Source organism: Mus musculus, chromosome 6 (assembly GCF_000001635.26).
Source record: "Mus musculus strain C57BL/6J chromosome 6, GRCm38.p6 C57BL/6J".
NCBI classification, from domain to species: domain Eukaryota; kingdom Metazoa; phylum Chordata; class Mammalia; order Rodentia; family Muridae; genus Mus; species Mus musculus.
Window position 1 is genome coordinate 132,233,522 of NC_000072.6, and position 15,652 is coordinate 132,249,173.

The window sequence follows — 15,652 nt, forward strand, 5'->3', positions numbered from 1 at the left end:
TCACTCAGGGTTAAATTCCTCCTTGTGTAGAGTGTTGCAGAGTTCAAAAGGCAGAGATTAGCTTATGTGGGTTAAAGGTCAGCATTTTCTTAAGCAGCTGTGCTACAGATTCTTCCATTTCTGGGAGCACTAACTGCAGTGGCCTTCTGGGTACAAGAGGTTCTCAAGGTAGATATACCTCTGGATGCCAGTCATCCTCTGAAGGCAATCCAATGGGATCAAAGATTTTTGCACAATTTGTCAGCATCAGATTTTCCACAGAAGAGAGGCTTACAACAAAACATCTCTGAGTAGATACACACAACACAACACATGTCCACAGGTGTTATACATGTAGCGTGCAGAAGAATTTCAGGAGCCCAGTCAAAGAAAAGAACAACCACAGGCATGAGGGTGATTTGGTAGCAATAGATATTGGATAGGACAAAATCAACCAGCTTGACTGTCCCATTAATCGTCACCAGAATGTTCTCTGGAATAATGTGCCCTTCACCAAGCCTTGAGTAGCTAGCCAGATGTTAATTATTTGCCACAGTCTTAATCCAACCTAGCCCATCTAGGGTGGAGTCTTCAGACCTAGTTGCATGTCTTCTGTCTTCCACATCCACAGCTTCCTGCAGAAGAGGACTGCCAGGGAGCTTACTTTGCAACTCAATCCTGCTGAAACACACAAAAGAACCCATTCGAAACAAAGGGATGGACCTTTTGATTTTTCATCCTATTCAGAAAAAACAAACAAACAAAAAACATCAAACCTTGATCAAAGAACTTGGACTCACTTCATTATTTCTCTTGTCTGCCCACTATATTCCATTCCATCTCTCCTGCTAGGTGTAAGTGGTCCTTCATGGCCTCTGGATGGCTCCAGGTGGCACCCAAATGAAGGACCTGGACACTGAGATACCAACTGAGGGACACTGTTTTCAGTGTGTCTCCACAGAAAACTGTAGAACGTATTTATCATGTATTGTGGTATGCAACATACAGCATTAATGTTAGCACTATACATTTTGTCTTTTGAAAGCTGTTGATTGAAAGGGTGCAAAAAGGACACAGGCTATTCAAAGAAAGCATCAATCCAATGCTGATATGAGCTAGGGGAAACAGCACATTGGGAAGGGGACCATTATATAGGCAATTGACCACAGCCTCCAGGAGCTACTTCAGGCAAGAGGAATAGGGTATAAAGGAATACAAAATAGAATAGAATAGAATAGAATAGAATAGAATAGAATAGAATAGAATAGAATAGGATGGAAAGAATAAAAAAAAAACAAGAAATAGATGCTAAATATACAAATGACAAGAGAGAGAGAGAGAGAGAGAGAGAGAGAGAGAGAGAGAGAGAGAGAGAGAGAGAGAGAGAGCTACAAGGAACATGACAAAATCAGGAGAGATAATGCCTGACCATTCTGGCCCCTACTGGAGATATTCTTAGTTCTAGTTACATCAAGTTCTCTTCCCTCCCCATATTGTCTGTCTTTGTTGCACAACAATCTTTCCATGTGTCAATTTGTATCTATTTTTCTTTCATTGTCTGAGTGACTGTTGTTCTATGTTTCATGTTAAAAAGGAAACAAAATGTTTAAAGAAGTATGTGCTAGCTATCCATCTCTTGATTCAGTCTTAGCACAGCTGAGGCTGATATAAGTTAACCAGCACCATTAGCCAGAAATCAAGCAAAAAAAAAATAAAAAAATAAAAAAGCACTGCTGAAAATCTCCTTTTAAGGGGAGCTGCTACTTCTCAAATCAAGGGGAAATGAGCTGATAGCTGTTTTTCCCAAGGAAAAAATAATCTCTGAAATTGTGATTATTGCGTTTAGCAAATGATACATTTCTTTTTCTCCTAAAACTAGAGAAAGCAAGAAAAAGTAAAAATTTTGTTTGGTCTAAATGTATAAGAATCATGTAGCTCCTTCATTTTGTTTCTGACTTGTATTAAAGGTATAAATATGATCTGCATCTTTTGGTTATACAATATTGGCTTACAAGACATTTGGTATGATTAAAATGGTGTAACATTTGTAATAGAAAGTTACCTTAAAATTGGTAACTCAGGGTTGGAGATATTTAAAATAACAACAAGTGGCATGATACAGCCCAGGAAATCAGTCCTCTATACTTCTAAATTGGAATAATATTTTAAGTAATTCTTGTTGTAGAAAATAGGCTTATTAGGGATAAGATTTAAAACAATGTCTCCTTAATGAGGTATTAAGAGTTGTTCCTAGCCAGAGCAATTCGACAACAGAAGGAGATCAAGGGAAATACAAATTGGAAAAGATGAAGTCAAAATATCACTTTTTGCAGATGATATGATAGTATATATAAGTGACCCTAAAAATTCCACCAGAGAACTCCTAAACATGATAAACAGCTTTGGTGAAGTAGCTGGATATAAAATTAACTCAAACTAGTCAATGGCCTTTTTCTACATAAAGAATAGACAGGTTGAGTAAGAAATTAGGGAAATAACACCCTTCTCAATAGTCAGAAATAATATAAAATATCTTCGCGTGACTCTAACTAAGGAAGTGAAAGATCTGTATGATAAAAACTTCAAGTCCCTGAAGAAAGACATTAAACAAGATCTCAGAAGATGGAAAGATCTCCCATGCTCATGGATTGGTAGGATCAATATTGTAAAAATGGCTATCTTGCAAAAAGCAATCTAGAGATTCAATGCAATCCCCATCAAAATTCCAACTCAATTCTTCAACGAATTAGAAAGAGCAATCTGCAAATTCATCTGGAATAACAAAAAAACCTAGGATAGCAAAATCTCTTCTCAAGGATAAAAGTACCTCTGGTGGAATCACCATGCCTGACCTAAAACTTTACTACAGAGCAATTGTGATAAAAACTGCATGGTACTGGTATAGTGACAGACAAGTAGACCAATGGAATAGAATTGAAGACCCAGAAATGAACCCACACACCTATGTTAACTTGATCTTCGACAAGGGAGCTAAAACCATCCAGTGGAGAAAGACAGCGTTTTCAACAAATGGTGCTGGCACAACTGGTTGTTATCATGTAGAAGAATGTGAATAAACCCATTCCTCTCTCCTTGTACTTAGGTAAAATCTAAGTGGATCAAGGAACTTCACATAAAACCAGAGACACTGAAACTTATAGAGGAGAAAGTGGGGAAAAGCCTTGAAGATATGGGCACAGGGAAAAAATTCCTGAATAGAACAGCAATGGCTTGTGCTGTAAGATCGAGGATTGACAAATGGGACCTCATGAAACTGCAAAGCTTCTGCAAGGTAAAAGACACAGTCAATAAGACAAAAAGACCACCAACAGATTGGGAAAGGATCTTTATCTATCTTAAATCAGATAGGGGACTAATATCTAAAATATATAAAGAACTCAAGAGGGTGGACTCCAGAAAATCAAATAACCCCCTTAAAAGATGGGGCTCAGAGCTGAACAAAGAATTCTCACCCGAGGAATACCAAAAGGCTGAGAAACACCTGAAAAAAATGTTCAACATCCTCAATCATCAGAGAAATGCAAATCAAAACAACCCTGAGATTCCATCTCACACCAGTCAGAATGGCAAAGATGAAAAATTCAGGTGACAGCAGATGCTGGCGAGGATGTGGAGAAAGAGGAACACTCCTCCATTGTTGGTGGGATGTCAAGCTTGTACAACCACTCTGGAAATCCTTCTGGCAATTCCTCAGAAAATTGGACATAGTACTACCGGAGGATCCCGCAATAACTCTTCTGGGCATTATCCAGAAGATTTCCAAACCGGTAAGAAGGACACATGCTCCACTATGTTCATAGCAACCTTATTTATTATAGCCAGAAGCTGGAAAGAATCCAGATGTCCCTCAACAGAGGAATGGATACAAAAAATGTGGTACATTTACACAATGGAGTACTACTCAGCTATTAAAAAGAATGAATTTACGAAATTCCTAGGCAAATGGTTGGACCATTTGGTCATCATCCTGAGTGAGGTAACCCAATCACAAAATCCCAAAAGAACTCAAATGACATGTACTTACTGATAAGTGGATATTAACCCAGAAACTTTGTATAGGGAGATATAAGGTACAATATGCAAAACATATGAAACTGAAGAAGAACGAAGACCAAAGTGTGGATACTTTGCTCATTCTTAGAATTGGAAACAATCACCCATGGAAGGAGTTACACAGACAAAGTTTGGAGCTGAGACAAAAGGATGGTCCATCTAGAGAATGCCATATCCAGGGATCCACCCTATAATCAGCTTCCAAATGCTGACACCATTGCATACACTAACAAGCCTTTGTTGCAAGGACAGTGATATAGCTGTCCCTTGTGAGTCTAGGCCTGGGCCTAGCAAACAAAGAAGTGGATGCTCACAGTCAACTATTGGATGGATCACAGGGCCCCCAATGGAGGAGCTAGAGAAAGTATCCAAGGAGCTAAAGTGATCTGCAACCCTATCGGTGGAACATTATGAACTAACCAGTACCCCAGAGCTCTTGACTCTAGCTGCATATGTATCAAAAGATGACCTAGTAGGCCATCACTGGAAAGAAGGCCCATGGGTCAGGCAAACTTTATATGCCCCAGTACAGGGGAACGCCGGGGCCAAAAAATGGGAATGGGGGGGAGGAGAGTGGGGGGGGGGAAGGGGGTGGGGGACTTTTGGGATAGCATTGGAAATGTAATTGAAGAAAATATGTAATAAAATAAATAAATAAATAAAAGTCATGAAGCGAAAAAAAAAAGAGTTGTACTGTCATGCATTCATTTTTTTTAATTTAAAATAAAAATATGCCTTTACTTGTCGAAAGTGTTTTGTACTTAAAAGAACAATATTTCCAAGTTAGAACCAAAGAATCGAGGCTTTTGAAGAGATGAGTAGCAATTGAGAGCACTGATTGAAGTTCCAGGGGAAACAACTTCTCTTTCCAGAACATAAACTTGTTCACAAAGTTGGATGTCTCCCTCTTCAAGGGGATTCTCATAACTTCGTTTGATGTCAAGGGCCACCACTCTTGAATAAGATAAATACAAGAATCAATTAAAAAGACTGAAAGAAAACACATATGATTAATTAAAGGAAAAGAATTTAGAATGAATTATGCCAAATGTAAAACCTTCCAAAATTTAACCGAAACGTTAGAAAAACAAATTAGATCAATAATCTGTAGAGGCATACATTCTGTAATAGAACTGTTTAATAACAAAATAACTAAGGAAGAGATGGCTATATTGCTGAAATCGTCTTATCCTTAAATTCAGCAAATTATTTTCTATTAAAGAATAAGATTGATATAAACTGAATTGCCTTATTTAAGCCTCATCTACTACAAAGATATTTTCAATTTGCTCAAGAAAATATGAATTTTTAAGTATATTTTTTCAGTTTCTCAGCTTTAGAATACACAATATTTTTTATTAATTCATTTTTTCCTTTTTCTAGTTATTATTATGAATTTTCTTCATTCACATTTCAAATACTATCCTGAAAATCCCCTATTCTCTCCCTTACCCCTGCTCCCCTACCCACCCACTCCCACTTCTAGGCCCTGGTGCTCCCCTGTACTAGGACATATAAAGTTTGCAAGACAAAGAGCCTGTCTTCCCTCTGATGGCTGACTAGGCCATCCTCCAGCTACCTATGCAAATAGAGAAACAAACTCTGGGGTGTACTGTTTAGTTCATATCATGGTTCTTCCTCTAGGGTTGCAGACCCTTTTAGTTACTTGGGTACTTTCAGAAGCTCCTTCATTTAGGACTTGTGTTCCATTGAATAGATGGCTGTGAGCTTCCACTTCTGTATTTGCCAGGCACTGGCATAGCTTCAAAAGAGACAGCTAAATCAGGGTCCTGTCAGAAAAATCTTGATCGAATATAAAATAGTGTCTGGGTTTGGTGTTTGTTGATAGGATGGATCACTGGGTGGGGCAGGCTCTGAATGGTCCTTCTTCCCCTCTTAGTTCCAAACTCTGACTCTGTAACTTCTTCCGTGGGTATTTTGTTCCCCATTCTAAGAAGGAGCAAAGTTCCCACACTTTGTTCTTCCATCTTTTTAAGATTCATGTGTTATTCAAATTCTATCTTGGGTATTCTAAGTTTCTGAGCTAATATCCACTTATCAGTGAGTACATATCATGTGGTTTTTTGTTGTTGCTGTTGTTGGTTTTTTTTTTGTTTTTGTTTTTTTTTTTTTGTTGTTGTTGTTGTTTTTTTTGTGATTGGGTACCTCACTCAGGATGATATACTTCAGATCCATCAATTTGCCTAAGAATTTCATAAATTTATTGTTTTTAACAGTTGAGTAGCAATTCACTGTATAATTGTACCATATTTTCTATATCCATTCAACTATTGAGGGACATCTGGTTTATCTCCACCTTATGCTTATTATAAATAGGGTTTATTTTATTTTATTTTATTTCATTCCATTTTTATTAGGTGTTTAGCTCATTTACATTTCCAATGCTATACCAAAAGTCCCCCAACCCCCCCCCCACTCCCCTACCCACCCACTCCCACTTTTTGGCCCTGGCGTTCCCCTGTGCTGGGGCATATAAAGTTTGCAAGTCCAATGGCCCTCTCTTTGCAGTGATGGCCGACAAGGCAATCTTTGGATACATATGCAGCAAGAGTCAAGAGCTCCCGGGTACTGCTCAGTTCACATTGTTGTTCCACATATAGGGTTGCAGTTCCCTTTAGTTCCTTGTGTGCTTTCTCTAGTTCCTCCATTGGGGTCCCTATGGTCCATTCAGAAGCTGACTGTGAGCATCCACTTCTGTGTTTGCTAGGCCCTGGCATAGTCGCACAAGAAACAGCTATATCTGGGTCCTTTCAGCAAAATCTTGCTAGTGTATGCAATGGTGTCAGCGTTTGGAAGCTGATCATGGGATGGATCTCTGGATATGGCAATCACTAGATGGTCCATCCTTTCGTCACACTTCCAAATTTTGTCTCTGTAACTCCTTCGATGGGTGTTTTGTTCCCAATTCTAAGAAGGGGCAAAGTGTCCACACTTTGGTCTTCATTCTTCTTGAGTTTAATGTGTTTAGCAAATTGTATCTTATATCTTGGGTATCCTAAGTTTCTGGGCTAATATCCACTTATCAGTGAGTACATATTGTGAGCGTTCCTTTGTGATTGGGTTACCTCACTCAGGATGATGCCCTCCAGGTCCATCCATTTGCCTAGGAATTTCATAAATTCATTCTTTTTAATAGCTGAGTAGTACTCCATTGTGTAAATGTACCACAGTTTCTGTATCCATTCCTCTGTTGAGGGGCATCTGGGTTCTTTCCAGCTTCTGGCTATTATAAATAAGGCTGCTATGAACATAGTGGAGCATGCGAAGATGTGGGTACAGGGGAAAAATTCCTGAATAGAACAGCAATGACTCTTGCTGCAAGATCAAGAATTGATAAATAGGGTTTCTATGAACATAGAGGAGCATATGTTCTTATTACAAATTGGAATGATTTCTGGTTATATTCCCAGGAGAGTAATACTGGATCTGCCCTTAGTACTAGTCCAGTTTTCTGAAGTACCCCAGACGTATTTTCAGAGTGGTTGTACAAGCTTGCAATTCCAACAGTAATGGAGGAGTGTTCTTTCTCCTCATCCTCAACAGCCTCTGCTGTCACTTGAAGTTTTCATGCTAGCCATTCTGAGTGGTCTGAGGTGGAATCTCAAGTTTATTTTGATTTGCATTTCCCTGGTGATTAAGGATGTTGAACATTTTTTTCAAGTGTTTTCAGCCCTTTGATATTCCTCAGTTGAGAATACTTTCTTTATCTCTGTACCCCATTTTTAATGGGGTTATTTGAATTTCTGGAGTTTAGCTTCTTGAGCTCTTTGCATATGTTGGATATTAATCCCCTATTGGATTAAGGCTTGGTAAGGATCCTTTCCAAATCTGTTGTTGGCTTTTTTGTCTTGTTGACAGTGTCTTCTTTTGCCTTACAGAAAATTTCCAGTTTTATGAGGTCCCATTTATGGAGTCTCAATCTTACAGAACAAGCCATTGCAATTCTGTTCATGAAATTTTCCCCTCTGTCCATCTTTGAGGCTTTTCCCAAATTTCTCCTCTATAATTTTCAGTGTCTCTGGTTTTATGTGGTGTACCTTGATCCATTTAGACTTGAGCTTTCGATAAAAGATAAGCATGGATCAATTCACATTCTTAAACATGATAACAGCCAGTTGAGTCAGCACCTTTTGTTCTAAATGCTGTCCTTTTTCCCCATGATAATTTAAGCTCCATTGTCAAAGATCAAGTGACCATAGGTTTGTGCATTCATTTCTGGGTCTTCAATCTATTCCATAGTTCTACATGTCTGTTCCTATACCAGTATCATGAAAGATGTAGTCACAATTGCTCTGCATTGCAAAATGAGGTCAGGCATGGTGATTCCACCAAAGTTTTTTTTTTTTTTTTAATTGTTGAGAGAAGTTTTTGCTATCATAGGTTGTTTGTTATTCCATATTAATCTGCAAATTACTCTTCCTAACTCTGTGAAGTATTGAATTGAAATTTTGATGGGGACTACAGTAAGTCTGTATTTTGCTTTCAGCAAGAAAGCCATTTGACTATAATATTAATCCGGCCAAACTTGAGCATGGGAGATCTTTCCATCTTAGAGTCACACCAAGATATTTTATACTATTTTGGCTAAAGTGAAGTGTCTGGTTTCTCTGATTTCTTTCTCATACCATGTATTCTTTGAGTAGAGGAAGGCTACTGATTTGTTTGTGTTAATTTTATATTCAATCACTTTGCTGAAGTTGTTTATCCACTGTAGGAGTTCAATCCTGGAATTTTTTTGGTCACTTAAGAAAACTGCCATATCACCAACAAAGAGTAATATCTTAACGTTTTCCTTTTCAGTTTGTATCCCTTTGATATACTTTTGTTGTCTAACTGCTCTGGCTAGAGCACCAAGTACTATCCTGAATAGATAGGGAGGGAATGGGAAGTCCTGTCTAATGCCTAAGATCTGTGGGATTGATTTACATTTTTCTTCATTTAGTTTGGGTCTGGTTATTGATTTACTGTATACTGGTTTTATTAGGTTTATGTATGGCTGTAGTGGGCCATATATGATCATTCCAAGACTTTTCATATGAAAGGGTTTTGAATTTTGTCAAATGCATTTTCAGCATCTGATGAGATGATCATGAGATTTTTTTTTTTGAGTTTTTATTATAGTGGATGACCTTGATGGATTTCAATATATTGAAACATCCCTCAGATAAAGTGGACTTCACCAAAATGAATGATATTTTTGATTTATTCTTGAATTTGGTTTTAGAAACTTTTATTGAATATTGTTATATCAGGAATCATATGTCAAATTGCTTTGAAGTTTTCTTTGTTGGGCATTTATATTGTTTAGGTATCAGAATAAATCTAGCTCAATAGAACAAATGGAATAGCGTTCTTTCAGTTTCTATTTTTTGAATTAGGGTGAGGATTTTTAATATTAATATTGAAAGTCTGATTAAATTTTGTACTAAAAACATTTGGCCCTGTCTGTTTGTTTTTTTTTTTTTGTTTTGTTTTGATTTGATTTGTTTTGATTTACTTTGTTTTGTATAAGCTTAATGACTCCTTCTATTTCTTTATCTGTTATTAGACTGTTTAGATACTTTATCTGATCCTGATCTAAACTTTGTACCTGGTGTCTCTGTAGAAAATTGACCATTTCCTTTAAATTTTTCAGTTTTGTTCAGTATGGGTGATTGTAGATGGATGTGATGATTTGGGAATTTCCTCATTTTTTACTATTATATCTCACCTTTCAATTTTGATTTTGATAATGTAGATACTGTTTCTGTGCCATTTAGTTAGTTGAGCTATGGATTCATTAATCATGTTGATTTTCTCAAATATCATCTCTGAGTTTTGTTGATTCTTTGTATATTTCTCTTTGTTTTGACTTGGTTTATTTCAATCCCGAGTTTGATTATTTTCTGCCATCTAATCCTCTTGGGTGTCTTTGCTTCTTTTTGTTCTAGAGCTCTCAGGTGTGCTGTTAAGTTGCTAGTGTAGATCCTCTCCAACTTCTTTATGAAGCCACTCAGTGCTATGAGTTTTTCTCCTAGCAGTGCTTTCATTGTGTCTCATAAATTTGGATATGCTGTACCTTCAATGTTGTCAAGTGCTATAAGTCTTTAATTTCATTCCTTATGTTATTCCTGGCCATGTTATCACTGAGTAGAGAGTGCCCAGGTTCTATGGGTATATTGACTTTCTATTGTTTTAGTTGTTCTTGAAGAGCAGCCTTAATCCCTGGTGACATGATAGAACCCATGGGATTAATCCAATCTTCTTTTATCTGTTGAGACTTGTTTTGTGACCAATTTTATGGTCAATTTTAGAGAAGGTATCATGAGGTGCTTAGAAGAGTTATGTTCTTTTATTTTAGGGTAAAAGGTGTCTCTGTTTAGTTTCGTTTTCCCTGATTTGTCCATTAGTGAGAGTTGGATATTGAAGTCTCTCACAATTTTTGTGGGAGGTTGAAGGTATATTTTGAGCTTTAGTAAAGTTTCTTTTATTGATATTGGTGCCCTTGCATTTGAGGCATAGGTATTCAGAATTAGTTTTGTCTTCTTAGATTTTTCCTTTTTTGAGTATGAGAATTTATTTGCTAACTTTTGGTTGAAAGTCCATGTTATTGGCTATTACAATGTCTACTACAGCTTATTTTTTGTGACTATTTTCTTGGAATCATTTTCAGCCTTTGACCCTGAGGTAGTGTCTATATTTAATACTAAAGTGTGTTTTTTGTATGCAGAAAAAATTCTGGGTCTTTTTTTTCCTTATTAAGTGCCTTTGCCTGTATCTTTTTATTAGGGATTTAAATACATGGATGTTGTGAGATACTAAAAACTAATGATTGTTGCTTCACGTTATTTTTGTTGTTGGAGGAAGAATTATATTTGTATGGTCCTATTCTCTTGGGTTTGTTGTGCAAAGATTAATTTCTTGATCATGGTAGGGAGAAGATTCCCTCTTTTTATTTTTTTTTTAGAGTTTTTCTTTTATTATCCTCTGTAGGACTTTTTTAGTGAAAAGCTATTGTTTAAATTGCTTTTAACTTGGAATATGTGGATTTCTCCATCGAGGTGATTGAGAGTCCTGTTTGGTATAATAACATGGGCTGGTATATGTGTTTTTTTTTTTTTTTTTTGAGTCAGCCTCATAATTGTCTAAGATATTCTCGCTTTAAGAGACTATGTAGCATTGGAAATGTAATTGAGGAAAATATGTAATAAAAAATGCATGCATAGGCTTACACAGAAACCTCAACAAACCAGAAATTTGAATTCTGTGCTCTTCCCCATTTGTATTGTACTGAATTACTAGAATATAGGCTTCCTATTGATGCTTTGATAGCTCCTCACCACGCAAAGAAATGTTCACACGTGTTTTGAAATAATGGTGCTGACTAAAGCTAGAACAAGTGTGGAGGATGACTCTGAATATAAAGGTCATCAAGAAGCAATAAAGAAAGAGAGAGACTATATAGAGAGATCTGTTGTAATTATGACACAAACCTTTTATGTGTATACCTTCATTTGTTACTTTTCCATTTTTCTCTAAAGTGTAATTATTAAAAGAAAAATCCACACTAATGCCAGCTATGTGTCAGCAATGGCAGTCTGTGCCCCCATAGTTATATTCAATCCACACTCGTCCCAGTTTCCCAAGATTCAATCATTGTTGAACTCTTCACATTCCCATTCACCTGTCTCCTGTGGCTTGCCTGCTATGACTAGCTCTATCCCTTGCAGCCCACCTCAGTAATCTTGAATGTAAAACACCATAGAGTCATAGTTTAGAATCACCAGCTAACACAACTGCTGGGTACAGAATATATTCTCCTTTTTTTTTTTTTTTTTTTTTCACATAGAGATCAGCCTATTTCTGCCCTCTGTGTGCGAGAAGATTTAAGGATTTAAGCGTGTCTACTTGTTTGGCTTTTTTTTTTTCTTTCCATTTTTTATTAGGTATTTAGCTCATTTACATTTCCAATGCTATACCAAAAGTCTCCCATACCCACCCACCCCCACTCCCCTACCCGCCCACTCCCCCTTTTTGGCCCTGGCGTTCCCCTGTTCTGGGGCATATAAAGTTTCTCTGTCCAATGGGCCTCTCTTTCCAGTGATGGCCGACTAGGCCATCCTTTGATACATATGCAGCTAGAGTCAAGAGCTCCGGGGTACTGGCTAGTTCATAATGTTGATCCACCTATAGGGTTGCAGATCCCTTTAGCTCCTTGGGTACTTTCTCTAGCTCCTCCATTGGGAGCCCTGTGATCCATCCATTAGCTGACTGTGGGCATCCACTTCTGTGTTTGCTAGGCCCCGGCATAGTCTCAAAAGAGTCAGCTACATCTGGGTCCTTTCGATAAAATCTTGCTAGTGTATGCAATGGTGTCAGCGTTTGGATGCTGATTATGGAGTGGATCCCTGGATAAGGCAGTCTCTACATGGTCCATCCTTTCATCTCAGCTCCAAACTTTGTCTCTGTAACTCCTTCCAAGGGTGTTTTGTTCCCACTTCTAAGGAGGGGTATAGTGTCCACACTTCAGTCTTCATTTTTCTTGAGTTTCATGTGTTTAGGAAATTGTATCTTATATCTTGGGTATCCTAGGTTTTGGGCTAATATCCACTTATCAGTGAGTACATATTGTGTGAGTTCCTTTGTGAATGTGTTACCTCACTCAGGATGATGCCCTCCAGGTCCATCCATTTGGCTAGGAATTTCATAAATTCATTCTTTTTAATAGCTGAGTAGTACTCCATTGTGTAAATGTACCACATTTTCTGTATCCATTCCTCTGTTGAGGGGCATCTGGGTTCTTTCCAGCTTCTGGCTATTATAAATAAGGCTGCTATGAACATAGTGGAGCATGTGTCCTTCTTACCAGGTGGGGCATCTTCTGGATATAAGCCCAGGAGAGGTATTGCTGGATCCTCTGGTAGTACTATGTCCAATTTTCTGAGGAACCGCCAGACAGATTTCCAGAGTGGTTGTACAAGCCTGCAATCCCACCAACAATGGAGGAGTGTTCCTCTTTCTCCACATCCTCGCCAGCATCTGCTGTCACCTGAATTTTTGATCTTAGACATTCTGACTGGTGTGAGGTGGAATCTCAGGGTTGTTTTGATTTGCATTTCCCTGATGATTAAGGATGTTGAACATTTTTTCAGGTGCTTCTCTGCCATTCGGTATTCCTCAGGTGAGAATTCTTTGTTCAGTTCTGAGCCCCATTTTTTAATGGGGTTATTTGATTTTCTGAAGTCCACCTTCTTGAGTTCTTTATATATGTTGGATATTAGTCCCCTATCTGATTTAGGATAGGTAAAGATCCTTTCCCAATCTGTTGGTGGTCTCTTTGTCTTATTGACGGTGTCTTTTGCCTTGCAGAAACTTTGGAGTTTCATTAGGTCCCATTTGTCAATTCTCGATCTTACAGCACAAGCCATTGCTGTTCTGTTCAGGAATTTTTCCCCTGTGCCCATACCTTCAAGGCTTTTCCCCACTTTCTCCTCTATAAGTTTCAGTGTCTCTGGTTTTATGTGAAGTTCTTTGATCCATTTAGATTTGACCTTAGTACAAGGAGATAAGTATGGATCGATTCGCATTCTTCTACATGATAACAACCAGTTGTGCCAGCACCAATTGTTGAAAATGCTGTCTTTCTTCCACTGGATGGTTTTAGCTCCCTTGTCGAAGATCAAGTGACCATAGGTGTGTGGGTTCTTTTCTGGGTCTTCAATTCTATTCCATTGGTCTACTTGTCTGTCTCTATACCAGTACCATGCAGTTTTTACCACAATTGCTCTGTAGTAAAGCTTTTGGTCAGGCATGGTGATTCCACCAGAGGTTCTTTTATCCTTGAGAAGAGTTTTTGCTATCCTAGGTTTTTTGTTATTCCAGATGAATTTGCAAATTGCTCCTTCTAATTCGTTGAAGAATTGAGTTGGAATTTTGATGGGGATTGCATTGAATCTCTAGATTGCTTTTGGCAAAATAGCCATTTTTACAATGTTGATCCTGCCAATCCATGAGCATGGGAGATCTTTCCATCTTCTGAGATCTTCTTTAATTTCTTTCTTCAGAGACTTGAAGATTTTATCATACAGATCTTTCACTTCCTTAGTTAGAGTCACTCCGAGATATTTTGTATTATTTGTGACTATTGAGAAGGGTGTTGTTTCCCTAATTTCTTTCTCAGCCTGTTTATTCTTTGTGTAGAGAAAGGCCATTGACTTGTTTGAGTTAATTTTATATCCAGCTACTTCACCGAAGCTGTTTATCAGGTTTAGGAGTTCTCTGGTGGAATTTTTAGGGTCACTTATATATACTATCATATCATCTGCAAAAAGTGATATTTTGACTTCCTCCTTTCCAATTTATATCCCCTTGATCTCCTTTTGTTTTCGAATTGCTCTGTCTAATACTTCAAGTACTATGTTGAAAAGGTAGGGAGAAAGTGGGCAGCCTTGTCTAGTCCCTGATTTTAGTGGGATTGCTTCCAGCTTCTCTCCATTTACTTTGATGTTGGCTCCTGGTTTGCTGTAGATTGCTTTTATCATGTTTAGGTATGGGCCTTGAATTCCTGATCTTTCCAGAACTTTTATCATGAATGGGTGTTGGATCTTGTCAAATGCTTTTTCTGCATCTAATGAGATGATCATGTGGCTTTTGTCTTTGAGTTTGTTTATATAGTGGATTACATTGATGGATTTTCGTATATTAAACCATCCCTGCATCCCTGGAATAAAACCTACTTGGTCAGGATGGATGATTGCTTTAATGTGTTCTTGGATTCGGTTAGCGAGAATTTTATTGAGGATTTTTGCATCGATATTCATAAGAGAAATTGGTCTGAAGTTCTCTATCTTTGTTGTATCTTTGTGTGGTTTAGGTATCAGAGTAATAGTGGCTTCATAAAATGAGTTGGGTAGAGTACTTTCTACTTCTATCTTGTGAAAAAGTTTGTGCAGAACTGGAATTAGATCTTCTTTGAAGGTCTGATAGAACTCTGCACTAAACCTGTCTGGTCCTTTGCTTTTTTTGGCTGGGAGACTATTTATAACTGCTTCTATTTCTTTAGGGGACATGGGACTGTTTAGAAGGTCAACTTGATCCTGATTCAACTTTGGTACCTGGTATCTGTCCAGAAATTTGTCCATTTCCTCCAGGTTTTCGAGTTTTGTTGAGTATAGCCTTTTGTAGAAGGATCTGATGGTGTTTTGGATTTCTTCAGGATCTGTTGTTATGTCTCCCTTTTCAGTTCTGATTTTGTTAATTAGGATTTTGTCTCTGTGCCCTCTAGTGAGTCTAGCTAAGGGTTTATCTATCGTGTTGATTTTCTCAAAGAACCAACTCCTCGTTTGGTTAATTCTTTGAATAGTTCTTCTTGTTTCCACTTGGTTGATTTCACCCCTGAGTTTGATTATTTCCTGCCGTATACTCCTCTTGGATGAAGTTGCTTCCTTTTTTTCTAGAGCTTTTAGATGTGTTGTCAAGCTGCTAGTATGTGCTCTCTCCCATTTCTTCATGGAGGCACTCAGAGCTATGAGTTTCCCTCTTAGAAATGCTTTCATTGTGTCCCAAAGGTTTGGGTACGTTGTGGCTTCATTTTCATTAA

General features: G+C 37.8%; 1 pseudogene; it reads right to left on the reverse strand.

The window, feature by feature from the left end:
• Gm43979 overlaps positions 1-15,652 on the reverse strand; it is a 77,839-nt pseudogene continuing 62,187 nt past the window's right edge.